The 26,591-nt window shown below is 43.6% G+C and overlaps 1 protein-coding gene and 1 long non-coding RNA gene across 4 annotated transcripts in view; one reads left to right on the top strand and one right to left on the bottom strand.

Annotated features, from left to right (window-relative positions):
• Window positions 1-22,701, top strand: part of LOC138249801 (uncharacterized) — a 76,765-nt gene extending 54,064 nt beyond the window's left edge. For both annotated transcript variants that reach the window (XR_011194844.1, XR_011194845.1), the window contains exons 2-3: window positions 11,071-11,220; window positions 21,683-22,701. This is a non-coding gene — a long non-coding RNA (uncharacterized lncRNA). The remainder of the gene's footprint in view (window positions 1-11,070; window positions 11,221-21,682) is intronic.
• Window positions 1-26,591, bottom strand: part of PAK1 (p21 (RAC1) activated kinase 1) — a 296,992-nt gene that overhangs the window by 100,648 nt on the left and 169,753 nt on the right. The window lies entirely within an intron of this gene.

A 26,591-nucleotide genomic window follows, 5' to 3' on the forward strand; every position in this document is an offset into this window, starting at 1 on the left:
CTCAGAGAGCTGGTTTGGTAGTAGTGGGGGTCCATGGTGGAGCCCCCAGGGTGGATGGAATTGCCCCCCTAACACCAGAATTGGAATGGGGGTACAATTGCCAGTTCCTAGACACCTCACATGGTCATGTTTGGGATTACCATTGTGGAGCTACATTTATGTATTGACCTCTATGTTGTGCACACTTATAATGGCGGCCACGCACTCACAAAGTCCGGGAAAATGGGCCTGGACGATGTGCAAGGGTGCACTCACACACAGGTACTATGCACCTAACAGGGCTGCCCTCTCACACAGGTACTACACACCTAGCTTTCAAGGCTTGAAGGTTAGATATATAGGTGACTTATAAGTGACCTGGCGCAGTGAAAATGGCTGTGAAATAGTGCTTACACTATTTCACGCAGGTTGCAATGGCAGTCCTGAAGACGTGTTTGTATGAGCTCCTTATGGGTGGCAAAAGAAATGCTGCAGCCCATAAGGATCTCCTGGAACCCCAATGCCCTGGGTACCTAGCTACCATATACTAGGGACTTATAAGCGGGGGTCAAGTATGCCAATTTGGAGTGCAATACTGGGTTACCAGTATGCACATACAAATTTGTAATCAGAGAGAGCATAAGCACTGGAGTTCTGATTAGCAGGACTCCAGTGACACAGTCAAGCATGCTGACAAAACAGTAAAACATACTGACATGTAGGCCACAAACTATGCGCACTGGGGTCCTGACCAGCAGGATCCCAGTGAGACAGTAAAACACACTGACAAACACTGACAAACAGGCCAAAATGGGGGTAACCATGCTAGAAAGAGGCTTCTTTCCCACACTTGTTTACTGTTGGCCTTTGATGAGACTGCATTCCAGCTCCTCCAAAGTAAACATCTACGTAGTCTCTCATATCTGAGGCCCTTTGGCTTTCATCATGTCTAAGATGCACATGGAGGATGCCTAATCAGTACAAGTGTTTCACTGTGAAAGGATGGATGGATGGGTGACTGCTGGAGTCCACGGTAGTCCACACATGTGCTGTATGCTGAGCTGGTATTGTCCTACTTTAAATATCAGCTTACAGTTTTCCCCTTCCTGTTACTACATGAGCTTGGTGGGTAAGGAAAACTGCCCACCATGTCCTTAAAAGCACATCTGTGAATAAAGGTATTTGAAGAAGTAGGGCTCTCCCTTCCATATGGAAAACCTTCTCTGTTCCTATCTTCCACAAAATTATGACTATGACCTTATGTTTTCTGTTTTTTCAAGCCTGAGGCCATTGTACACCTTCCCGGGTGAACTGAAGTCATTACCAGGGAAGCCAACAGAGCTGAACGACCTGGACATGAGCTAATCAACTCATGAAACATATCTCCCCAGGATTAGCAGGCCACTTAAGAATTGTAACAATTGCAGTACCTGCAAATGGTCCAATTCTACTTGTTTTTTTTGTTGTTTTTTTTTACTCAGAGGATACGTTTTGGCCTCAGCAACTGGTACTCAGTTCATCTTTTGACTATACAGAACCAAGGAGGTCCCACATTGCAAAGCAGGAGGGAATATAACAGAATCAGAAGTAGAAGTGCTGCTGTCTCCCCACTCTCCTACATGGACACGGCATATAGTTTGGGAAGCCTGTGAGAAGAGTAATTTTGCGTGCCTTTTGGGGAACAGGAGACCACAATTAGCAGCTATCCAGATGTCCCGCCAGCTCGATATGCCACTGCAGGGGTGTGGAATTCCTGTAGCCTGACGCCAAGGACATATTGTTCAGGGTCAAGGACAACAAGTTTACATGTTTATTTTGTCCTTGGACAAGTAGGTCCAACCCCCTGCAGCACAAACCCCTTTGCTGCCAGTTTACAGCACCGCATTATGAGGCAGGGAAGGGAACTGTCTGCAGTCGGTCATATGTGTGTCCATATGGTCATTCTTGTATTTATGGTTCATTAATGCAAAGCCTTTATTATTAAGGTGAATGCTTCAACTAAATGTAAGCTCGGGTAGTTCCAGAAAAAAAAAACGAGCACACATTTGCAAAGTTTAACAATATGAGGCTACTTATATTGCTGCCAGACTTCTCTGAATAAATGCAGATATTTGCAGAAACCTGAAAGCGAGATTGACGAGTATTTTCTTTCAAAATAAAATGTTCACAAAAAATGCAACTAGGAAAAAATGTTTTGCTAGATTACGGTTATATTTTATGTATCATTTCTTTGAAGCATCACTTAGAAAAATGTGTTGATGCATGCTATTGTTTCCAAAAAAATTTCATAATGGAAAATCAGTGTAACCAGTTTCAATAAGATTATGGTATACCAGAAAAGAAACAATCATTGGCAAAGTCAATAGGTGCAACAATGATGGTCAGTCTTTTGGTTTTGTCAATGCGTGCCTTGTTTTGACATAGCTTTTGTAAAACATTGTTGTGGGGGCTGCTGGGCCCTCACTATTGTAACAAACACTGGCAAAAAAAAGGCAAAAATATTTTCTGGTATCAAAAAGCACACATTGTCACAGTAGTTCCTGACACTGAACAAAAGTACTTTGTGTGCCGATATGCTCCTTGTGCAAGAGCAGACTGTGATCACTCACGGTGAAGCCAGCTGACGGATGGAGAGAGAGAGAAAGATTGATAAAAACAAAATGCCTTGGTTAACACCAGACCTAATTAGGGGCCCAATTCTTAAAGAAAGTCACAAAAGTGCACCCAGAGTAGATATCTTTGCATCAGTGCAGATTTATGTATTTAATTCATTCACAAGACTTTACCCAAGCAGACCAGGAAATTGGACTCCTAGAAAATAGTTGTGAATTGTTTTTTAGCACAAGCAAATATGTGTAGATTTGCTCATGTGGAAATCTGTTGAGAGTTTACAGGTTCATTTTCCCTCCAACCACTTTTTTCACAACCTTGGAAAAAGTTTTACTTCTGCCCTTATCGGGAGTACATTTCCAACCTTTCTCAGTATGGGAAAAGGTTAGTAAAGAGCTGTTGAAAACCCTTAAAACGTTCAAGTTCATAGGTTTGCACAGACTCAAAAGGGCATTTGAACCCTGGAGCTATTGCTTACCACTTCGTCCACCCCAGTATGTAGATCTTCAGAAAGGTGGCAAAATAAGGAAACTGCTCGTAATCAAGCCATACCATAGTATTAGCTCTGCAACACTCAGAGGGGCTGTTGTCAGAGGTCTAATATAATGAGATTACTGCCATAATTTGTTGCCAGACTAAATGGTGCCAAAGGGACAAGTACATTTTTTTCTGGACTAGTAGACTTATGAGGCCACTTGTCACATGGACACTTAGCTATTTTATTAAATTCCACACCTCTGCACCAACTAGTTAATAGGCTTCTGGATTTCCACAACACTGCTGTCTGCTGGAGACCAGAAAACAGGTCACCCACAAAACACTACCATATAATTTAACAGAAAGGTTTGTTCATAGCAGGAGGTAATTCCTTGGTGGTAAGTTACTGAAGCATCTTGGGTTTCGTAGCAGGTGCAACACACTTCTCGGTATTATCAACATTAAATCACTGCAGAAAAACATCAAGCACTGTTACAGTCCCCTCTGAAATAACTGTGGTAATAGTTTGAGAAGCATAGTGAAGTTTTTGGCTGGAGAAGTCCTTGCAGTTTTCAGCCATTTTAGCAGTTCCCTCTACAGAATAGCATAGCTGAATGCCTCAGCGTTAAACTGAAGTACAGCGCTGAGTGTGAATAAGCTCCAATAGTGTTTGGGAAGGTAATTCTGGCCCAGAATATATTAGGCACTTCTTCTTTTTACATTTAACTCTGTCTAGTGTGTACTAAATCCCTATTGTATTGTGTCATAATAATGTCTATTGGTTTTAGTAATGTCCCCAGAGAGATGCAGGGGACAGAAGGGGCGGACCCCGAGGCCTTTATCAATAATTCTAACAGGTAACTAATTGGAAATTTTTAAAGCACCAATAGCCAAATAGAGGCAAGGAATGGCGATAATGAATATATTAGAAATAATAAAGAGCGCCATAACTTTGCTACATGGAATGTCCAAGGTCTACGTAGAAAGATTGAGACAGAGGACTGGGGTAACATCTTTAATAAACTTGACCTGGTATGTATCCAAGAAACATGGTGCATTTCCCCAGTTCATATGCAAGGATGTACCTCATGTTTCCTACCAGTTACTCGTTCCCAATGTGAGAGGGCTAAGAGTGGGCTCCAGGTGCTTATTTCAAATAAACTCCCTGCAGTGGTCAAAAAGATCTCCTGGGAGATTCCAAACTTTCAATTGTTCGGATTGAAGCATAAGAGTATGACTAATGTGGTATTAATTAATTATTACAATAATGATTTTGATTCTACCCGCTGCAGATTAGTTCATGCTCTAGATCAGAACCTACATACATTTTAAAGTTTTTTTCATTCTAATTTTATCATTTTATGGGTCGTGATTTTAACATCCAATCATGTTCCGTACCACTATCACGAACCTGTGGACTTACCAGTCATGAGGGGGCACGGTATGACCATTTTTGTCATAATGATTATGGAGAGGCGCTCAATATGATTTTGTCTAACTATGATTTGATGTTAATGGAATGTAAACATGGTGTTAATGGTGAGGTAATGCCATCGTTTAGAGGTACTATTTCTTCATCTGTAATTGATCATATTGTAGTGTCATCACTTGCAAATAATGTATGTTGTACTCCTTATACTGCCCAGTTATTACTGAGCGATCATAATCCGATTATTCTTTCAACAGTATTTTGGGGCTCTAAGGATGAGCTCCAAATTACTGCAAACCAGACAGTGGCACACAGAACAAATGGGGTGAGACTGAAATGGAAAGATATAGATTCAGCTGACCTTTTACAGAATATTGTACTAAGGTGTTTGCCCGAAATTAACTACTGCCTACAAGAGGAGATTGAACCCTCACTGTTGCTTAGTAGTTTTAGTAAAGTTATTGTACATACTAAGAGTCTTCTGACATATTACCCTCAATTTAGGCAGACCGAGAAGAATAAAGGGTGGTTTGACCATGCATGTACCAAAGCTAGGGGAAATCTTAAACTAGCCCTTCATATGTCACCCAGAGACCCAGTGGCGATTAGGTCACTGCGGGTAAAATACAGGGAAGCCCTGGAGCGAAGAAAGAAAGAGCTGAGGGAAGAGGCATGGACAAATTTGGCATTGGCGACAGATACAAATAATACTAAATTGTTCTGGGAAATAGTAAATGCCCCCTTTTTGTCCAAATGGGTGCCTCCTGAACTGGGCTCTAGTGTATCCTGTGTAGCATGGGTGGACCACTTTTCAGAGGTCTCTAAGAAAAGGAGTGGGCCAGTAGACATAACTAGTCAACTGGAGTTGGGTACCCCAACCACTTACATATTACCATGGATGAGGTTTTATCAGCTATCTTAGCTAGTGCCGGGGGAAAGGCCCCAGGCCTGGATGGGGTGTCGGTGGATGTTTTTAAATATAAAAGTGATTTTTGGGTACCTATTCTGACTAGGCTATTCAATATAGCCATTACTGGGGATTTCATGATGTCCTGGACCACGTCGATTATTATACCTATAAACAAAGAAAGGTGATAAAGCTGATCCCAAAAACTATCGTCCAATATCTTTGTTGGAGTCATCCATGAAAATTTTTAGTAGGGCCATTTTGGCAAGAATTAATGACTGGGCATTGGATAACAATATTCTTTCACCCACCCAGTTCGGATCTAGGACAGGACTGGGCATTATTGAGGAATGCGTTAACCTAGATTTGATGACAGGGAACTATACAAAGGCCACAAAAGGTCTCTCTACCGCTGCTTTGCAGACCTTAGTAGTGCTTTCGAACTAGTAGAGCATGCCCTTCTTTGGACCACATTACTGGATATGGGTGCCCCAAGATATACCATTTACTTTATTGCCCACCTATATGCAGATTTAACATGCAACATTCGCTTTGGGCAACTGGGAGAATGCACCACCTCTTTTAAGATTGGACGAGGTATTCGCCAAGGCTGTGTACTCGCCCCATTACTGTTTTCTTTATATATTAACGGGGTGGACAAGTTCCTGCAGGAAATTCAGGCGGACCCGCCGTATGTGGCAGGGCGGCCGGTACCCGCATTACTTTATGCTGATGATGTAGTCCTGATTTCTAGGACCGCAGTGGGGCTTCAAAAACTAATGAATGGCTTAGAATAGTTCATGACCTCAAAGGGTATGGTGATTAACAAATCTAAAACTTTTACTTTGGTCTGTGGCCAAAAAGTAAAGAAATGCAGGAGTTTTTATATCCATAATACGGAGATTACTACTGTTAATTCTTTCGGTTATCTGGGTGTATTGTTCTTGAGTAATGGGAACAGCATGTTCACTCAGGTAAGGATAAGCTAAGAAGGAATTCTTGTGCTATTTTTAGATTTGCTAGTAATTTAGGGAGTTTCCCCATATTCACTGTGGTTAACATCTACAGGGCTAGAGCATTATCCACGGTAGTGTATAGAGTTGGTGTATGGGGGTACACAAAAAGCACCCCTTTACAATTAGAGGAAAATATTTTTTTTTAAAACGTTTGGATTGTTTACCTACTTCAGCATCTAATTAGGTTGAACATCAAGAAGTGGGTCTCCAGTTCTTGGAGGCCGTGCTGCAGGTGAGCCCTTTGCTCCTATGGCGTAGTATTTGGTCCAAAGAGGAAACTGTTTTCACTAAGCAAGTTATCCTAGATTGTTTAAAATTAGATAACGCTCTGCGTATTCCATGGCTCGCCTTTATTGACTCTTCCTTTAAATCTGTATTCAGCATAACTATAAAATCAGACCTAGAGGAAGTGTTGATATTATCATAGAAAGTTATAAAGAACACTTTTTTGCAATATAGGTTGGACGGCAGGAAAACAAATGAATCCATAAAGTCCACTGTTGACATATACATGTCCCTTTCATTGGAGGCAAGAAGAAAAGGTTATAAACTTGGTGTTTGTTCTGACAAGACTAAGACTAGGAATAGCACATCATTTAGTAGCATTTCCTAGTTTTAGGTCTTGTCCTCATGAGACATCTAGTTGCCCCTGTGATGGACAAGTAAACAAAGCACTTTGCACTTTATGTTATTTTGCAAGTTTTATGAACATCTTAGAATTTATCTTAAACCCTTTTTTAGGAAATACAGTATAAGAACTCATCTGGTGGCACTGGAATTTTTAACACTTAACAATTTACATGCATGTCATTGGGTAGCATTACATATTTTAAATGCCATACAAGTTAGGAAAAGTCTTGTTTCTATCTCTGGTGAATCTGATAAGTGCAATAATTTGCTTTTTATTATTCCTATTTATGATTATTGTTATTTTGAATTTGGGTTGCTGTGTCAGCATTGTTATATATTATGTCTATTTGTTTTATCTACTATGGTTAGCTAGTATCTGTATTATGAATTAGGATAGGACTATGCTGAATATGTATTTATATTTATGTACTTTTATGGCTATTTTGTATTGGCCGAATAAAGTTGATGACTGACTGTATTGTGTCACCCTGCATTTTCAGTTTCTAACTCCACACCACCTTACAGAGTAAGCCTCGACTGCTCAACGCTCCTTGACCTGAGACAGCCAAGTGCTAAACAGGAGTACCTGGTCATCCAGTTGGGGTGCAAGAGTATTGTGGCCCCAGAATACCAGTGAAAGGCGCCATTAATTCTTAAAACCAATGCTCAGTAACCACTAACTGCCTTGGAGCACCTAGAAAAGGCCCTACAACCACTCTAAATGCTTTGCTTCCTTTCTCTCCAACTGCTCTCACCACATGAAACTTGCATACTTCACATAAACCACAATCATCCTGTATGGAGTGCCCCAAGGTCAACCTTGTCACTTGGCCTTTCTAATGCATGAACCCCAGTGCTTAGCTTGTACATAAATACATTCCAGGCCCCTTGTCAGGAGCCCACACCAGCTTGCAAAAACCATTGCCCCTGCCAGTGCTACCAAAGACAGTACTATCACCCCTGGCCATCACACAATTCAGCCTTTAAATATACATTCAAAATGACTAATACATGCCACCCAAGCTATTGTTATACCTTCAGTGTCAGGAATTAGTGGTTTTAATGTATATTTAATTATTATTAAAATACTGCTCTTGTGCTCCTCACAAAATTATACAAACATAGCCAGCACGTGGCAGGCTATCATAGGAGCTGGGTTTGACAATAAAGTGCTGATGCCGAGCACTGGAAACCACCGGCTCAAATTAAGTACGGAGGAACTTTACTTAAGGTTCTTCAGAGCCACACCATTAATAATTATTTATGGCACACTTCAGTAGGTTTGAGACAGCTAGAGGGAGCAGTTGTCTGCTGCCTCTTGCACTTGCTGAATGAATGAAAAACACCACTGCATGAATGAATTAAATTAGACTTGATGCTACTAAACCCTGTAGTTTTAGATACCATTCCACTTGTGAGGACCCCACACCCCCATCTAACCATCTAACATCAAGTTTGCAACCTGGGTTGTTTTGTGCCTCAATGTAATGCTGTCATGAGGTGACCATTTTAACTATCTAAGGTTCATGCAAAGTTCGCTCCCCCTCTTCTTAAGGAGATCTGATTAATTCTCACTGTAATCCAGTAGTCATGACTTGCCTACAGCAATAAACAACAAGATGAAGGAAAGAATGCTTGAATTAACCTCACCCACTGGAGATTGCTCAGCTACTTACCAGTCCATCATTTTGCCACTCTAGACAAAGACATTCCTCACATAAATCAGTCTTGGTCATGCTCCAATATGAACAGCCAGGCCTGGACTGCCTGGCCAAGGGCCAGACAAATGGGAACACTGCAACCTGAGACCGATTACTTTGCATTTCCTCAGTGTGTGAAGCCCTAAGAGCAGCCCAGAGTAAGTACCAGTGACTATATTAAAATCAAGAATTCCTCCCGTTCCTACTTCTTCCTCAGTATGATGCTCTAAGTGAGATGGGTATGCCGAGTCATGGATCCTATGCTCCCTGTGCCACAGGACTCAGGCTATACTTCGCTGACAAAGTCTAACTAGGTCGAAATGGGTATGTGGTTGCTAGTGCTCCAGTTTAGAAGGACCCAGGACTGCTAGCTCAGGCTGGACAGATTATAACAGAGCAGCACAAAACCTTATTGACAGATGTCTGACTCCGATCTGATGGCCAAAAAAAAAGACAATCAACTGGGAGCGAGTAATTACCAGTGCCTGAGATTAATTCAAGCATTCTATCCATCACTTTTTTGTTTCTTCAGTGTATCACCCACAGAAATGGAATCTACCCTTGCTTGTCAAGAAACTTGAGGGGCGGGGGGGAAGGTGAAGGGGGAAGGTGGAAAGAATCGACAGCAAGAACAAAATTAAATAAATAGTTCACCTCGTCCTCAGTTTAAAGAGAATGGGTAACATCTCTGCAACTATGAGGAATTTGCAATGACTCCTCATGAAGCTATACATCAGATTTAAGACTCTATTCTTGACAATCTATACCCCATTATATCTCAAAAAGGCATTTCAAATCCACCAGACAACTACAAATCATAGACTGGGCTCCGAAAGCTCATGGGTCAGCAAATGTACACATTCTTTGGCGCCAAAGCCATTTTCCCAATTTATAAAGCTCCACCCTCGCTAACTCAAATTCGATCAGTCTGCCAGAAATTCACAGGGGTTCTACAGTTGATCCTGTTTGGGTACGCCCACGGACCCCAAATACAGGCAGCCTCTTAACAGAATTCTATAGCTGGTTTCTTCCTCTCCTCCACCCTACTGTTCCATTGCTTTAAAGTGCCTCTGTAGGGAGCAATTGCTCAACAAGCATACAAACATAAATATACAAAATATAAGGTCCTCAGGCCAGCTCCCCCCTCGCCGTCTGGTTGCCTCCCATCCAGCCTTCAGGGCCCTGGTTTAGCTCCTCAGCATCCTTGTTGAGAGTGCTACTGTTGGGTGCCTTTCACCTCCTTCTGGGTTCTATTGCCAGCCTCCTGCTAGACGCACTCTGTCAAATTCTTGGATTAGTCTGTGCAGCATTCGCCTCTTATAGCATTTTCCCCTGTTGCCCATTGAACTGTTTTCCTCTGTTGCCCATTATGCTGTTTCCCTTTGTTTTCCATTGTGCTGTTGTAGCATTTTTTGTGTCCCTGTTACCGCTCTTCCCCTCATGACCCCCGCTCCCTTTCTGCTGTTTTTTTCCCGCCCGCCCACCACCACCCAGCGCCCCTCCCAGGACCTACTTAATGGAGGCTGCAGCCATGCACCGGGTGTGCCGCTGGAACCCCAAAGGCAAGCCCATCGGCCCCTGGACCACACCCAGCACCAGGAACCCTGATTCTCCAACAATCTGCTGATACTCAGCCTCCAAACTGCGGGGCCTTGCCCCCAGGAATTGAGACAACTGCTGCAGCGCGACTCCTTCAACCACAGTAGGACCTTTTGCATGCCACCAATGCTATTTCACCTGCAACACCGAAGCTACATCACTGACCACTCATAGCAAAAGAACAACTTCACTGCCTTCTACTCAACGTAAGATCCCTCTGCAAACACTCCACAGAAATCTGGGACATCATAACCCTCTCCAATTTGACTTGATGTTCATCACAGAAACCTGGCTTACCCCCACATCTGCTCCGGACATCACCTGCGCAACCCACCAAGGCTACAAACTTATCCACAGAGACCGCCACAAGAAACGCGGAGAATACATTGTCATCATCCACAATGACAGCCTCCTATGCACCACAGCTGAGGACGACACGTCCCCCATCATGGAATACCTTAATTTCCAAATTAGAAACAATGCCAAAACCACCATTAGAGGAACCCTCACGTAGAGCGACATGTATGCCCAGACATGGGTCCCATACTCACTATGCCACAGGACATAAGCTATACTTTACTGATGAGGGCTCAGTAAGCCAAAAGCATCCAGGGCTGCTTGTGTTTCTGTTTGGAGGAGTCACAGCATCAAAGTTAATATGGATTATGAGCTAAATGTCTGAAGGAAGAGAAAGTTCTAGCTGTTCTTGTTCTTCCTTTTTAGGAGAGGGACTATGAGGAAGGGACCTGGCCTGGATGTTCACTCTGGACTGTTCCTAATGCAGCCGGACCAAAGGCTGATTTGCATATGGCTGGTTCCTGTCTGAGGTGGCACAGTGGGTAACAAAAACAATGGACTGGGATGCAGCCCAGAGTAAGTACCAGTGACTATATTAAAATCAAGAATTCCTCCCGTTCCTACTTCTTCCTCAGTATGATGCTCTAAGTGAGATGGGTATGCCGAGTCATGGATCCTATGCTCCCTGTGCCACAGGACTCAGGCTATACTTCGCTGACAAAGTCTAACTAGGTCGAAATGGGTATGTGGTTGCTAGTGCTCCAGTTTAGAAGGACCCAGGACTGCTAGCTCAGGCTGGACAGATTATAACAGAGCAGCACAAAACCTTATTGACAGATGTCTGACTCCGATCTGATGGCCAAAAAAAAGACAATCAACTGGGAGCGAGTAATTACCAGTGCCTGAGATTAATTCAAGCATTCTATCCATCACTTTTTTGTTTCTTCAGTGTATCACCCACAGAAATGGAATCTACCCTTGCTTGTCAAGAAACTTGAGGGGCGGGGGGGAAGGTGAAGGGGGAAGGTGGAAAGAATCGACAGCAAGAACAAAATTAAATAAATAGTTCACCTCGTCCTCAGTTTAAAGAGAATGGGTAACATCTCTGCAACTATGAGGAATTTGCAATGACTCCTCATGAAGCTATACATCAGATTTAAGACTCTATTCTTGACAATCTATACCCCATTATATCTCAAAAAGGCATTTCAAATCCACCAGACAACTACAAATCATAGACTGGGCTCCGAAAGCCCATGGGTCAGCAAATGTACACATTCTTTGGCGCCAAAGCCATTTTCCCAATTTATAAAGCTCCACCCTCGCTAACTCAAATTCGATCAGTCTGCCAGAAATTCACAGGGGTTCTACAGTTGATCCTGTTTGGGTACGCCCACGGACCCCAAATACAGGCAGCCTCTTAACAGAATTCTATAGCTGGTTTCTTCCTCTCCTCCACCCTACTGTTCCATTGCTTTAAAGTGCCTCTGTAGGGAGCAATTGCTCAACAAGCATACAAACATAAATATACAAAATATAAGGTCCTCAGGCCAGCTCCCCCCTCGCCGTCTGGTTGCCTCCCATCCAGCCTTCAGGGCCCTGGTTTAGCTCCTCAGCATCCTTGTTGAGAGTGCTACTGTTGGGTGCCTTTCACCTCCTTCTGGGTTCTATTGCCAGCCTCCTGCTAGACGCACTCTGTCAAATTCTTGGATTAGTCTGTGCAGCATTCGCCTCTTATAGCATTTTCCCCTGTTGCCCATTGAACTGTTTTCCTCTGTTGCCCATTATGCTGTTTCCCTTTGTTTTCCATTGTGCTGTTGTAGCATTTTTTGTGTCCCTGTTACCGCTCTTCCCCTCATGACCCCCGCTGCCTTTCTGCTGTTTTTTTTCCGCCCGCCCACCACCACCCAGCGCCCCTCCCAGGACCTACTTAATGGAGGCTGCAGCCATGCACCGGGTGTGCCGCTGGAACCCCAAAGGCAAGCCCATCGGCCCCTGGACCACACCCAGCACCAGGAACCCTGATTCTCCAACAATCTGCTGATACTCAGCCTCCAAACTGCGGGGCCTTGCCCCCAGGAATTGAGACAACTGCTGCAGCGCGACTCCTTCAACCACAGTAGGACCTTTTGCATGCCACCAATGCTATTTCACCTGCAACACCGAAGCTACATCACTGACCACTCATAGCAAAAGAACAACTTCACTGCCTTCTACTCAACGTAAGATCCCTCTGCAAACACTCCACAGAAATCTGGGACATCATAACCCTCTCCAATCTGACTTGATGTTCATCACAGAAACCTGGCTTACCCCCACATCTGCTCCCGACATCACCTGCGCAACCCACCAAGGCTACAAACTTATCCACAGAGACCGCCACAAGAAACGCGGAGAATACATTGTCATCATCCACAATGACAGCCTCCTATGCACCACAGCTGAGGACGACACGTCCCCCATCATGGAATACCTTAATTTCCAAATTAGAAACAATGCCAAAACCACCATTAGAGGAACCCTCACGTAAGGCCCCTGCCCAGTCTTCTGCAAGATGATCGCCGATTACATCTCCCCCCGGCCATCGACTGCAGAATACTGCGTCTTCCTGGGGACCTCAATTTCCATCTCGATGACCCCGTTGACTGCAACTCCACCAGCCTTCTGGACAACCTGAACAACATCGGAGTCAAGCAACTGGTCACCAGCCCCACACACAACGCAGGATACACCCTGGACCCCATTTTCATTGCCAGCGACAGGATTGAGTTCTCACACACAACAGAGCTAACATGGACTGGCCACCACATTGTACACTTCACCATAACAAGCACACCCGAACCATCCTCCACACTAACCGCCCTCCCACACCGCAGGTGGGAAAAAATCAACCACCACCAGCCTCAAGCAAGATGCCTGCAACGTCTCCGACTGGATCCACAAATGCGCCGCCGAAATCACAAGAAATTCTAACACCAGAAGATCCAGCAATGCAAACGACTAGAAAGACAATGGCAAACTATCAAGAACCCCTGTAGAGTAAGTCTAAATTACGAACCACAAACAATTATCATGGGGATGATATTCCTCAAATGCCATATCGCTACTGTATAAATATCAATAACATAGTTTTGTATGTCATATAATACAACAACTTTTAGATGCACGGTTTTGGCTACATATAGAATTGGATAATAAAATAAAGATTCTATCAACAATACATAATTTTATTGAGTTCATTTACAAAATATCAAGGATATAAAACCAAGTACAAAAAAGACAATGACATTCACCCGACTCAATCATTCCACATTCACACTGGCCTAAAACAGCCAAGATAAAGAATACAAAAATTACAATAAGGTGGTCCTAATATCATGCACTTTATACAATAGCAAACATGAATCCAAAAGTTACATATTATTACCCAACATAACAGACTTTGGGATTAATGCAAATCACACAATGTTGGTATAACTGTCTTATACACAGATACAGAAGGTAAGAATGTCCATGAAATATGATGATAATATTATGATCTCAAATGAGATTCAATAGGAACCTATAGCCTACGCCCGTTTCGGTATTCCTCTATTATTGAGGTCACCTTCATCAGGGCAGTTCCAAATGTTATAATCCATTGCTGATGCAGTCCCAACAGCCAGACATTCTAGTACTTTCTTGTGCCAAATTCTGGGTACATGCCACAAATTTATGAGATATCTGTTACAGAAGTCTGGCATAATTTCGAATGTGAAATGAATGTCCTTTGCCGTCAATAAGAATTCAAAAATCTGAGATCCTAATAGAGAAAACTGAGGAAGAGATACTATTTCATGATCCTCTAATTGGTCCCATATTTGATTCACCGTGGTCTGAAGGCTGAAAAGAATGGCATTCGGTCCCTATTGCTCACTAGCAAGAACCCATCAGAACACAACACCATCAAAGCTGCCCTCAACAAATATCACCACCACCTCAGGGAAGCAAAAAATTACGCCCTGATCAACCACATTGAAAAGAGAACCAACCGCTCCCAAGGAGCTTTTCAGCACCGTAAGAGAGTTCTCCTGCCCTGCAACCACAGAGAACACAATCCAGCCCTCCCAGGCCCTCTGCGACTAAGACAGACTACTTCCATGACAAAATAGCAGCCATCTACAGCAACTTTGCCCCTCGAAACAGTAGCCTCGACCACCTTTTAGCTCAGACAGACACAAACCACAGCCATCTGTTCACTGGAAGCCACTAACCACTCAGGAAACATCAACCATCATGAGAGAGACCCACTCTGGATCACTCTATGACCTGTGCCCCCACTACATCGTCAACCTGCGACAGAGAAAGATCAGCAGCACCCTCACTCCCATCCTCCATCACTAGAGCCACCATTCCCGATGTCTGGAAACATGCAGTGGTAAAATCGCTCTGGAAAAAAACATCCACTAACCCCAGCGAACTCAATAACTACCACCCGATCTCACTGCTACCTTTCCCGGCCAAAGTCCTAGAAAGAGCCATCAACCGGCAGCTCTCTGAAGAACCCAGATGAACATAATCTACTGGACACCTCCCAAGCGGGTTTCCGTGTCAACCACAGCACCAAGACTTGCCTGATCACCGCAACATAAGAGCCCTCCTCGACCGTGGAGAGAAAGTAGCCCTAATCCTCCTTGATCTCTCAGTGGCCTTTGGCACCGTATCCCACCACACCCTCATCACCAAACTCCACCACCTAGGAATTCTGAGCAACACCCTTAAAAAACTCCATGCCTTCCTCACAGGATGCACCCAAAGAATCTTCCAACCTCCTTTTACCTCAGAACATCATCTGCGATGTTCCACAGGGGTCCTCTCTCAGCCCCACCCTTTTTAACACCAGCATGACACCACTGGCAGACATCATCCACACCCACGAGCTCAACATAATCTTATATGCTGATGACACGCAGCTCATCCTCTCACTCTCAGAGGACCACGCCACACTTCAGCAATGCCATGACAAATGTTGCCGAGTGGATGAGATCCAACTGCTTGAAACTGAACACGGACAAGACAGAAGTGATCATTTTCAGGAACAACGCATCCCCTGGAGGTGACACCGCTCTCGGGCAAGCCCAGACTCCAACAGACCACTCCCACAACCTCAGCATCATCATCAACAGCAGACTCACCTTCATGCGACAGATAAACAGTTGCTGCCTCCTGTTTCCTCTGCATGCTACGAAAGATTTTCAGATGGATCCCCATAGACACCAAAAGGACGGTAACTCAGGCCCTCATCACCAGCAGTCTGGACTACGGAAATGCACTCTACGTTGGAGTCACCACCCAACTCCTCAACCACCTCCAAATCATTCAGAACTCAGCAGGAAGACTCAACCTACATCTTCCTAGATGCACCAGCATCACCACTCACCTCCAAAGCCTACGCTGGCTGCCCGTGTATAAGAGATGCGAATTCAAGATCCTAACTCTACCCTTCAAAGCTCTCCACAACTTTAGACCCAAACACATTAACCACCGTCTGACCTTCCACCAACCCGCCAGAGAACTCTGGTCAGCCTCCCTCACCCTCACACACATCCCACCAGTCCGAAGGAGCCACTATGGAGGCCGTTCCTTCTCCTACCCCCGCTATTAAGGCCTGGAACGACTTCCTCCTTCACCAGCGAACCACTCCCTCCATCCTTGACTCAGGAAGAAGCTCAAGACCTGGCTCTTCGACAAGAGGCTGTCAGTACGTCAGAAATTTCAATGATCACTTAGATTATTGGACATGGTACAGAAGATCAGAATCAAAATAGTCATATTAGACTTTAGCAATAAATGCTTGAAAAGAGCCTGGCAGTGCAGGTGCTCAATGGTTTAAACTATTAAAGATGCTTCCTTGCTAAATGTTTTCTTATCTGCTGCGGGCATTCTCATTCACTAATCATGCCATAATGCTTATCCTAAAACTGTGCCTCAGAGTCTAGCAAATCCGCTAAGTTGACCTCTCGGAAAGGCATTAGCAGAGGGATATTCACCATATAAAAAACACATCAGTCTCAAATGTAATGGACAGGGTTTCTATATACCCTTTCCAACTTTTCTGCATATTCTTCTTTAATTGCGGATAGTGCATCATCAGGCAATGTAAAAGTGTGGCTCAGAACTGAGATACAATTTGTTTCCAGGGTGGATCCAGTCTTCTCTGTTGCAGGTTGATTGAATTAGCCCTGCTTAGTGTCCACAATGGCGACCTATTTCTGGCTCTAGATTACACACATTCTCTTGATTTGATAATCTTGAGTTTACTGATGGCAGTTTACGGATAGCAGCCGACTCAACAGACCATATCATCTTCTATAAAGCACTTAACATCTCTTTCTGGTACTTACAGCTTCGGGCTGTGTGAATTCCCTTCCTGTGGAAAAGAATATGAGGGATATGATATGGCTGTTTTTTCTCCTGCATGTCAGTATTGCCAGTGATCTAACTACATTGGAAATATACCTGCCCATATTCATACTCTCCCTGCGACCCCCTATCTGTGATAATTTGTTGCTGCTCGCACCAAGTTCATGCCTAAATGACATCAATAAATAGTACACATTTCCCATGGCATGATTTAATGATTGCATAGTTTTTAAAAAAATCTAATGATGCCAAAACAAAGGCAACTTTTCACTTTAGACATTGTCAGCCCTAGTGGAGGCTCCATTCAGTGGCAACCTGCCAAACAATCTCTTCCACTGACTGCGATATTGAGTAGTTTAATTCCAGTCTCTCTCCTTCACCGTGGATTAGTACAGTAGTCAAGAATGATTTTGAGCAACTTACATTTCTCTATATAGCTTGTTGGCTAACCACGTATTAAACCTCTGAATGACTGCGCTTAAGACCAACTACAAATTCTAACAGGTTTAGTAAAGTCAAATAAGAGGCGTGACGACAGAGCCTTAATTCCATGAGTGAATATCTCCAACCAGGAAGTATGCAACCACTTAAACTGCATGGCAAAAAACAAACTCCTCTTACGAAACAATGTCCTCAAAAGAAGAAAACAGGTATCTGAGGATATCTTTGGGGGCAATTTGAAAATGGCAATACCTGCTGAACACTTTGTACTGCTATTTCACCTACTATGTCAGGATCAGATGATGCAACAGGTGAGTCTCCAAAGAGGTATAAACATCCCTGTTTCACCTATAGATATGATGATATAACAGGACTGTGGTTTATAAATGGTAGAAAGCTAAAAGTAGTTACGAGTAGTTAAATAGTTTGTGGTGGCAAAGGTAAGTTTCAGCAAAGCCAGTTTGTTTCTCGTCACTGTTCATCTGTGTACACAGGAAGTGTAATAGGACGCTTTAAGACTATTGAATGAAGCGCTATACATAAAATCTTTAGACTGGGCGACATACTCCTCAAGCAGAAACTCGTTTGGAGTTGGGCATCATTGCAAACCAGAAATTGTGGCAGTCTTAAAGAATTTCTTTACAGAATTTCTTTTAGGCTGTGAAAGTTTGACAAGCAGGTGATATTTACCAAATGGTATGGAAGGATTTGCATAGAACTGAAACTGCTCAAAACAAGCTACATTTCAACGTCCTTCTAAAGTATTATATTGGTAAATTCCTCAGAGCCGAAGTTTTGTCACGATTTCGTTTTAAGAAAACAAAAACATGAGATAATGAGGAAAGCAGGTTTTGCAGATGATCGACAATAATTAAGCAAATAAATCTGAGACAGGTCTTGATTCCTACTCATATCTGTAATTCTTTACAAAGTTTCCATATACATTTTATGGCACCATCTGCTCAACGGAAATTTCTGATATTCAAGTTTACGTTTATTGATTGATTTAGATCTCTCCTGAGATCAACAATAGGAAATATAAAACCTTCATACACAACAATATAAAGAACAGCTTAAAAGATATTTTTTTTAATGTTTAAATATTTAAAAAACAGACCTCGTCGTTTGTTGGAAACAGCATTAAGTTAGCAAACTCACTAAAATAATTTAGACTATCTTTTGAACAAAGTGGGTATAAATAAAGGTTGTGCAATGTGTTAAAGGATTTCTGAGATTCAGATTTTAGAGACTTGATAATTTGGAATCGATTGATTAGGCGATTTATGCCAGAGAGGCTTCCCCTAGATCAAGTGTTGCCCTGGAATGTTGTACACTATATAATAGCATGCAAAAGATTTTCAGAATGTATTATGCTCGCATAGGTGATGGAGTGCATCAACTGTTTTTACGTTAAGTGGACAAGGATATCAATGCAATTCTATTTTAGCAACTGCTAAATGCGAGTAATTTTTTTGTAATCATTATTATGGTCATATATTTTGTATTTATATAGTGCTTACTACTTAAATGACCAATGTGTTTTTTGCTGTGAATTGGCATTAACTAGGTTCTGTACGTTCAGTCCGGCTGGTTTGGTGTAATTTTATTTAACTTGCTTAAGTTGAATGCAATATATGAATCAGATGCCTGAAAACTATGGGTGAAGTTACCTACGACTCGTTTGTGGGAGATTACAGGTACGCAGAGAGAAATCAGGTTAACACAATTTCTGTGGGTACAGATATTTGCATGCATCTAAAAATATTCCTACAGACAAAATTAACTTGAACAAGAATCATCAGCAGTCAAAAAAAACATATGCCACTAAAAGCACCAGAAAACCATGGCTGCACCAGTCAAGAGAAAATACTTTATAAATTTGCCCTTTTAGGCCAAACTTCAAAATCAGCAGCACGTCCTAAACAAAGAAAATGATTAGACCTGTCAGGAAAAAAGACAATACCGATGGCCTCTAATTGGCGACTGGCTAAATTAACGGGGGGCGGTGAGGTTCATGAGCTGAATGAGCGCAGGAGCCCGGATTTGTTTTTGCTCAGACCACGGTGTTTGCACAATCCCGATGAATGCAAAGGGAACTCAAGGACGCCTGCAGGGAGCCAACAACACACTAAAAAGTTGTTTCCAGTTAGTTTGCTAGCCAACAATAAATTACACCAGCTAGAAGACAGTTTTTGTAATTAAAGGGAGATTTCCCAGAACTCTTTATGTGAATCAATACAGCCAATCACCCATCAATGTTATGTTTACAAACTCTGCAAGTGCTGCTGCATAACAAAGGCCCTGCTGCCTATGTGCGGCGGGACACTCACGCCAGATGATGTCATCCCGCAAGCATCTCTAGCTGATGGATTACATTCTGCCCAGGCTGCTTTTATGCTCTGACAAAGCCGTTTTCGGTTGTTACTTTGAGCCGCTGGAGAGAACAAAACCTCCAGGCTTACAGCAACACAATGACAGCCACAAGAAGAAGAAAAATCACTCGCCTGTCTGGAGCAAGCCCCAGAATCCCGGCAAGATGGCACCTGAAGTCGACACACTTGTAGCTCAGCAGAAGTTCTGCCTAAGTGTAGGAGTTTTCAGCGGTAGTGGTTTTTGTATCTCTGAACTTCTACTGGCCTTGAAGGAGGATAAGCAGGCTGCCAGTTTGTCTGCAGAGACCTCTGAAAAAAGACTCGTTTGTTGGCGGCTTCTACTAGATAACTTGTTTTCATATAACACTTCGTGCCACACTTGTCATTTCTAAGCACTAGAAAATACCCATTGTATTTTTTTAAACCAATGTAGTGACACTAGATTTACTCACCTCAAAAGAAGAGAAGTCTGAATCAATATTATCGGGGTAAAAACTGGTAACCTGCAGGTTATCGCATCGCTCAGCGCAGTTCTTAATTTGAGCCAGTGGTTGCCGGTGGTGGGCACCGGCAATTTTGTTTTGGGAGCAGTACTTAGTTCCCACATCAGACATCTCATGAGACCAAGAGCGGGGAAAACAAAGCGAAAAGATGGAGGAAAAGAAATACAGAAAACCCGTCACCAAGGGAGAAAGCAGAAATGTGTTTTGAGTGAGATTACGGTGAAGGGAGTGCCTGGCAGTGAATAAAAGAGGCCTGACATGGATTTAGGACTGCGCACCTTTGCTAGTTGCCCTCCGACATTCTTATGGCGCTAGCCGCGGATGTCTGAGCAGCGCTTTGGGCACCGGCACTTACTATTTTACAAATAAAGCACTGCCTTAGCCGCGAGCAGTTAACCCACCAAGCCATCCTGCTATATATGGTACACTGGAATGAACAGAGTAAGATGCACAATTGTCTTAACTGCACTCCTAATGTGCACTGACTGAATTAATTAATTTATTGATCATGGTGCAGTTAATTAAAACCTTATATAATAAAAACAGTATGCATAAAAACAAAAAAAGAAATTAAAAAATAAGCAACAGGCCAGGTGCCTAGTCAAAGGAGAACTTTTAAAAGCTTATTCAATCAGGTCTCTTAAGCTGTTGCGCCAGATGATTATGCATTCCAGAGAGCATCGTTGCCATTGTAAAATTGCGGTGGATGTCCATGATGGTGCAGCACCACACAATTAAAAGATAAATTCTTAAAGAGTGCAAAGAGGCATGCGCAAAATGCCCAGCGTGCCTCTAGTTCAAATCTGAAGTGCACGCAAGTGAAATCGGGGTGTGTTGTAACTACTCCCACAACTGACTGAACACTAGAGACGTGTGTGCTGCTGAAATTAGGGCTTTGGCGGACAGCTGAGCAATGAGTCGATCTGTCCCCTGGGGGCAAATGGGAAAAGGGATAGCGCCGCACAGATGGTTGGGCTATCTTGGGCTACATCGTTAAAAGATGTAGCCCAATGGTTTAATATCAGCCATTTTGGGGTTGCCAGGCACCATTTTGTTGGTGAGAGAGCGTAGTTTAAATATTACACTTTATAGATGTGAAATGCTTACATTCGACAATGCAAATTAATAATTGAAATGTATTAATAAACGTGAAAATTAATCGCTTGTGAACAACTAATGCTGAACAAAATAAATAGTCTTTAATTATATGTATTACCACGTTTAAAACTGTATTCATTAGAAATCGTATGCCTTAAGTTAGCATGAGTCGCGAACTCGCTGTGTAACTCTCATTTAAAAGCGTATTTTCTGCTTTTCCAGTATGCGGACTTGCAAACGACCATGACCCAGCTATTGTTCTTCTCTGCATATTAGACAGATACATTAGAGAATTCTCTCATCCGCCTATTAGTAGCTTCTTGCATAGAGTTATAGGGTTTGAAACAAACGAAGATACTTTCAAGGACAGTAAAAGCGAGGAGAAGAGAACTCTTGACCCGAGACGTGTGCCAAGATGGTGAAGTAACCCCGGAGATGACACCTACGGAAATGTCGATTATGAAGACCAATTAGAAGACAAATTAATATCGTGAAATGGCAAATGCATTACTTAATGTATAATTTGATTGGTTACCAATAATGGGGTGTAGTTATTGACCAATAGAATTTTGAGGGAATGTACTACGGAAAAGGGGATAAAAACCCATGACACGACAGACGAGACACATTTAGGCAGGGGATGATTTGATTGCATCCAGAAACTCCGTCACCCTATTTGATGACTTGAGACTTAGAAATAAATCTTATCCATAGATTGCCTGTTAACTTTCCCCTTAAGGGAAAGTTTTCCTTGCTTCCAACTTAGATAGATTGACGGTGATTCGACTGATGTCCTGAAGACGAAGACTGATCCTGAATGCTGACCTATCTCTAGGAGGGTAATTATATCGCTAACAGAATCTATATGCCTTTTCTTTCTAGGTACCAACTGCTATATGTTTAATTAGGTATCTTAGTTAGACGTTTTCCAAATTGATGTTCTAAATTGTTTTGCATGAAGCCCAACATGCTAATGCTAATTTGAGGTTAGACAAGGTGTTCATGTGACTGACGGAATTGACGTGACTGACAAATAGCTATGCTGACCTAATATCTTATGAATCATCATGCACTGTGATCTATTCTTTGCTGATGCTTCTATCTTATGTTCCTGATTATTGCATTATTGAAAGCTTATTGTAATTGTCACTTTGTGGTTATGTTCTTATGCCTTTTGGGTTTGATACTAATTAGTTTATTATTAGATTGTAATCAATAGGGAATAAAATTACGAAATCTTCCTTCAAGGTGTGATTATTTGAGTCTGAGAATTAATGAATGTGCCAAAGGTTCATTAATGGTTATTGTGGAGTATTTGATGCTACTTTTAATACTATTGACTTAATGATTGGTAATCCCGTCTTACGGAGACTTACCACTGGGTCCAAAGATTCATCGACCTAAAACGAGCCCCGATGTGTATAAATTGACATAGACGGACGCGTTAACATTGGCGAGTGCACCCAGTGGCAGCCCCTCCATTAGCGCTAGGTTAGAACATTCTTTAGCCTTTCCATTAGCGATACGTTTAGCCACTTTGCTTTAGTAGGTGTAAGGATAGTAGTGGTCGTAGGAATACCCCTTATTTTGCAGGTTCACAGCACAGAGGCCTTGGTGGACTCGGGAGAGCACAGGGCAGCTCAATTTCCCCGAAGGGAAGAGACGGCTCGGCGCAGAACGGCCGGCCTGACATCATCGTGGGACCCAGACCCTGGCACCTCGCGACAGTTTGGAGTGCCCTCGCAGAGGGAAGCAGCAGAACACCACAGCACTGTTATATCTAGCAGCATGGTAGGACAGAAGCGCACAGTGCAAGGCGAAGGCATGAGTGGGTATGTACAGCCCCTTATGACAGGCGGTTGGTAAACCCCACGGGGGTTATGCGGAGCCACAGGTGGTGGCGTGTGTGGTCTCACAGACAGACCTGATGCTCGAACCAGAGGTGGGTCAGGTGGTCCAGCAAGGGGTTGCAAAAGGGCTGGAACATGAGGTGCTGGTGGAGGATGTTGAGCTAGATTATGAGGAAGATAGTATGAAGGAAGGTAAAATTGCAAGGAAGCTGGGCCAAGCAATGTGCATTTTGGGGAGTACAGGGGACAACTCGCAGGGGGAGGTGACAGAAACAGTGACATCGAAGACGGTTACCCTGCCCAAGCGGCAAGCTTTGTAGCGTGCACTGACCTAGAAGATAGGTAGGAATATACATACGGGTCACAAGGAACACATTTTCTGTCACAAGGGATAGACTCGGGGTGTGGAGGCAGTCTGGACGACCTGCGACTCTTGAAAGGCAGATCCGTAAAGGATACTGGGATGGGGACAGATGACAGGGCCAAAGTGGATATTTCTGCACAAAAACAAGTGCAGGTAAGTACATCGGAGGCACAGGTAGGTTTAGGTGACAGTCAGGTCAAGGGACAAGGGGTGAGTGTACCGGAGAGGGGCAGTGATGAGGTAGAGGAAAAAGGTGGGTCCACTGGAAAGAAAGTAAGGAGTTAAAGGCTAAAAAAACACCTACATGGAGGTTACTAAACCTTTGGGTGTGAATCTGATGCTCTCTATGAAAGAAAAAACTTGGAGTTGAGAATATGTAGAGATGCTGAAGTTATTACATAGGGAACTGAGGGTGAAGGAAGGGTCGAAAGAGGAAGCATATGAACTGGCAAAACGCCCATGGGCGCCAGTGACGACTGAGAATTGGACCTCAGCATTTTCAATATATACACACGCGTTTCATTTCAGGAGAGGAGTGTGGCTTTATTCAAGTACATGGACGTTATTCGAAGGCCATCTTTCCTTCAGAGGTAACGCTTGGGCCCAGTATGATGAGGAATTCAGGGCTAGGGTGGCAGGGGATCCGGAAGTTAAATGGGGGAAAATAGACACAGACTTGTGGCAGCAGGCAGTGGGACCTGCAAAGTTTGGAAACCCGTATACACAGCAGGTTTGCCAATAGTATATGAGCCCTTTGAGGCACTTTCCACCCAGAGAGGGGTGGGATACACAGCACAGTCTGGGGTCATGCTGGGACTTCAACAAGGGCCTTCGTACCAGGGAATATCGTAAAATTAAACACAAATGTTCAAAATGTGCAGGTAAGCACCCCCTGGTGCACTGTTTCGGTAATGGTGGTGGGGGGGGGGGGGGGCAGAGTCCCCACACAGGGAACACCTTAGGACAATGGCAACAGCAAACAGGAGGTCAGGGGATGGCTCACAGTGCACAAGGAGGTTTTAGGGGTGACCGAGGGATCTAGGGGTGGGGGAAAGGGCTCATACTCTGGTTAAAAAAGGAGCAATTGGCCCACTGGCTGCAGTTCTACCCCAGGAGGGAGGATGCACTAATTCTACTAGAGGGTTTCAGACAAGGTTTTAGACTAGGCTATGACAGACCGAGGGTAAGATGATGGGCGCAGAATTTGAAATCCATCAAAATACATCCACAAGTAGTGCAAGAGAAGCTGCAGAAAGAGATCAAGGAAGGGAGGATGGCAGGCCCCTTTTATGGCTGGCATACTGAGAATCTGTTTAGATCCCCAATTGGGGTCATTCCTAAAATGGAACCAAGACAATTTAGACTGATACAGCATTTGTCTTGGCCAGCAGGTTTTTCCGTTAACGACTTTATAGATGAGGAGTTGTCATCCGTGTCTTACTCATCTGTTGACACAGCAATGGAGTTGGTGAAACAAGGTTCTCAAATGGCAAAGTAAACATTAAATCAGCTTTCAGGCTACTGCCGGTACACCTGGATAACTTTCAATTGCTTGGCATACAATCTGGAGGACAATGTTACATGAAAGGCACTGCCCCCATGGGTTGCTCAATATCGTGTGCACTGTTCAAGGGCTTCAGCTCTTGTCTGCAAGGGCTTTTTACTTGGTCTTAAGACTATGAACAGGTGGCTCACTTTTTGGATGACTTTTTCAGGCACTCTGGTTCCACGGACTGCCAGAGGTTGCTGGTACGTTTTCACAAGCTCTTGGAGGACATGGGGTGACACAGGAGCCCGAGAAAATGGTAGGCCCAAGCACCATCATTTCCTTTTTGGGAATAGAAATGGTCTCTGTAAATATACAGGCTCACCTCCCAGTGGAGAAGAAGGTGGGGGTGTAATTGTTGGTGGATGCTAGCTAAGCCCATGATAACGGTCAGGAAAGTCCAAGTCCTTTTACGTCATCTTAATTTCGCTTGTAGCGTAGTTAGGGCAGGGAGGACCTTTTGTAGGCGCTCGGGTTTGGCTCGTTCGGGATTAACCTTACCACATCATCACCTGAGACTGTCTGCAGGAGTAATGGAGGATGTGTGCATAAGGTGCACATTTTTGGACAACTTTAATGGTACCCCTATACAGGATCCTTTGAAAATCGAGTGGTATGTGAAGATACATTCTGATGCTTCAGGTGGGGTGGGCTTTGGGATCTTTTGGCAGGGTCATTGGTGTGCGGAGGAATGGCCAGCCGAGTGGAAGGCTGGGAGCCGCAGCATTGCCTTTTTGGAGCTTTTCCCTTCATTTATGGCAGTCACTATCTGGTTTTAACTGTTACAGCATAGGAAAGTATTATTTAGAGTAGACAACATGGCAGTGGTACACATAATAAATTGACAGTCGGTGAGCTATCGTCAAGTACTCAAATTACTGAGTACGTTTGTGCTGAATCGCTTGCGGCATGTTATTCTATTTCGGGCAAAACATGTCCCAGGGGTGAACAACGACACTGCCTGCGGATGCCTTGCCTTGTTCACAGTGGGAGAGGTTTCACGGACTTTCTTCGGAGGCAGACGGGCAACGGACAAGGATGCCTCCATATTTCTGGAAGACGGGAGGAACAGGATGCTGCAATTGGTGGTATGGTCTTGCAGAGTCAACTAGGAAGAGTTATGCACAGGAATGGTCAGAATTTCTCATATCAGGGGCGAGGAAAAGATAGTCTGAATTGAAGCACATGTAGGATGTGGTGAAGTTTTTAATGGGTCCGATTGACAATGGTCTCTCCAGGGTGACAATAACAGGGAAGCTGGCAGGGGTGGTATTTATGGGAAAACTTTGTTGGAGTTAAGCACCGACAGCAGGAGAATGAGGGAAAAGGATATTAGTAGGACGGGCTAGGACACAGGCAGGTCAAGGGTAA

Source organism: Pleurodeles waltl, chromosome 8 (assembly GCF_031143425.1).
Source record: "Pleurodeles waltl isolate 20211129_DDA chromosome 8, aPleWal1.hap1.20221129, whole genome shotgun sequence".
NCBI classification, from domain to species: Eukaryota; Metazoa; Chordata; class Amphibia; order Caudata; family Salamandridae; genus Pleurodeles; species Pleurodeles waltl.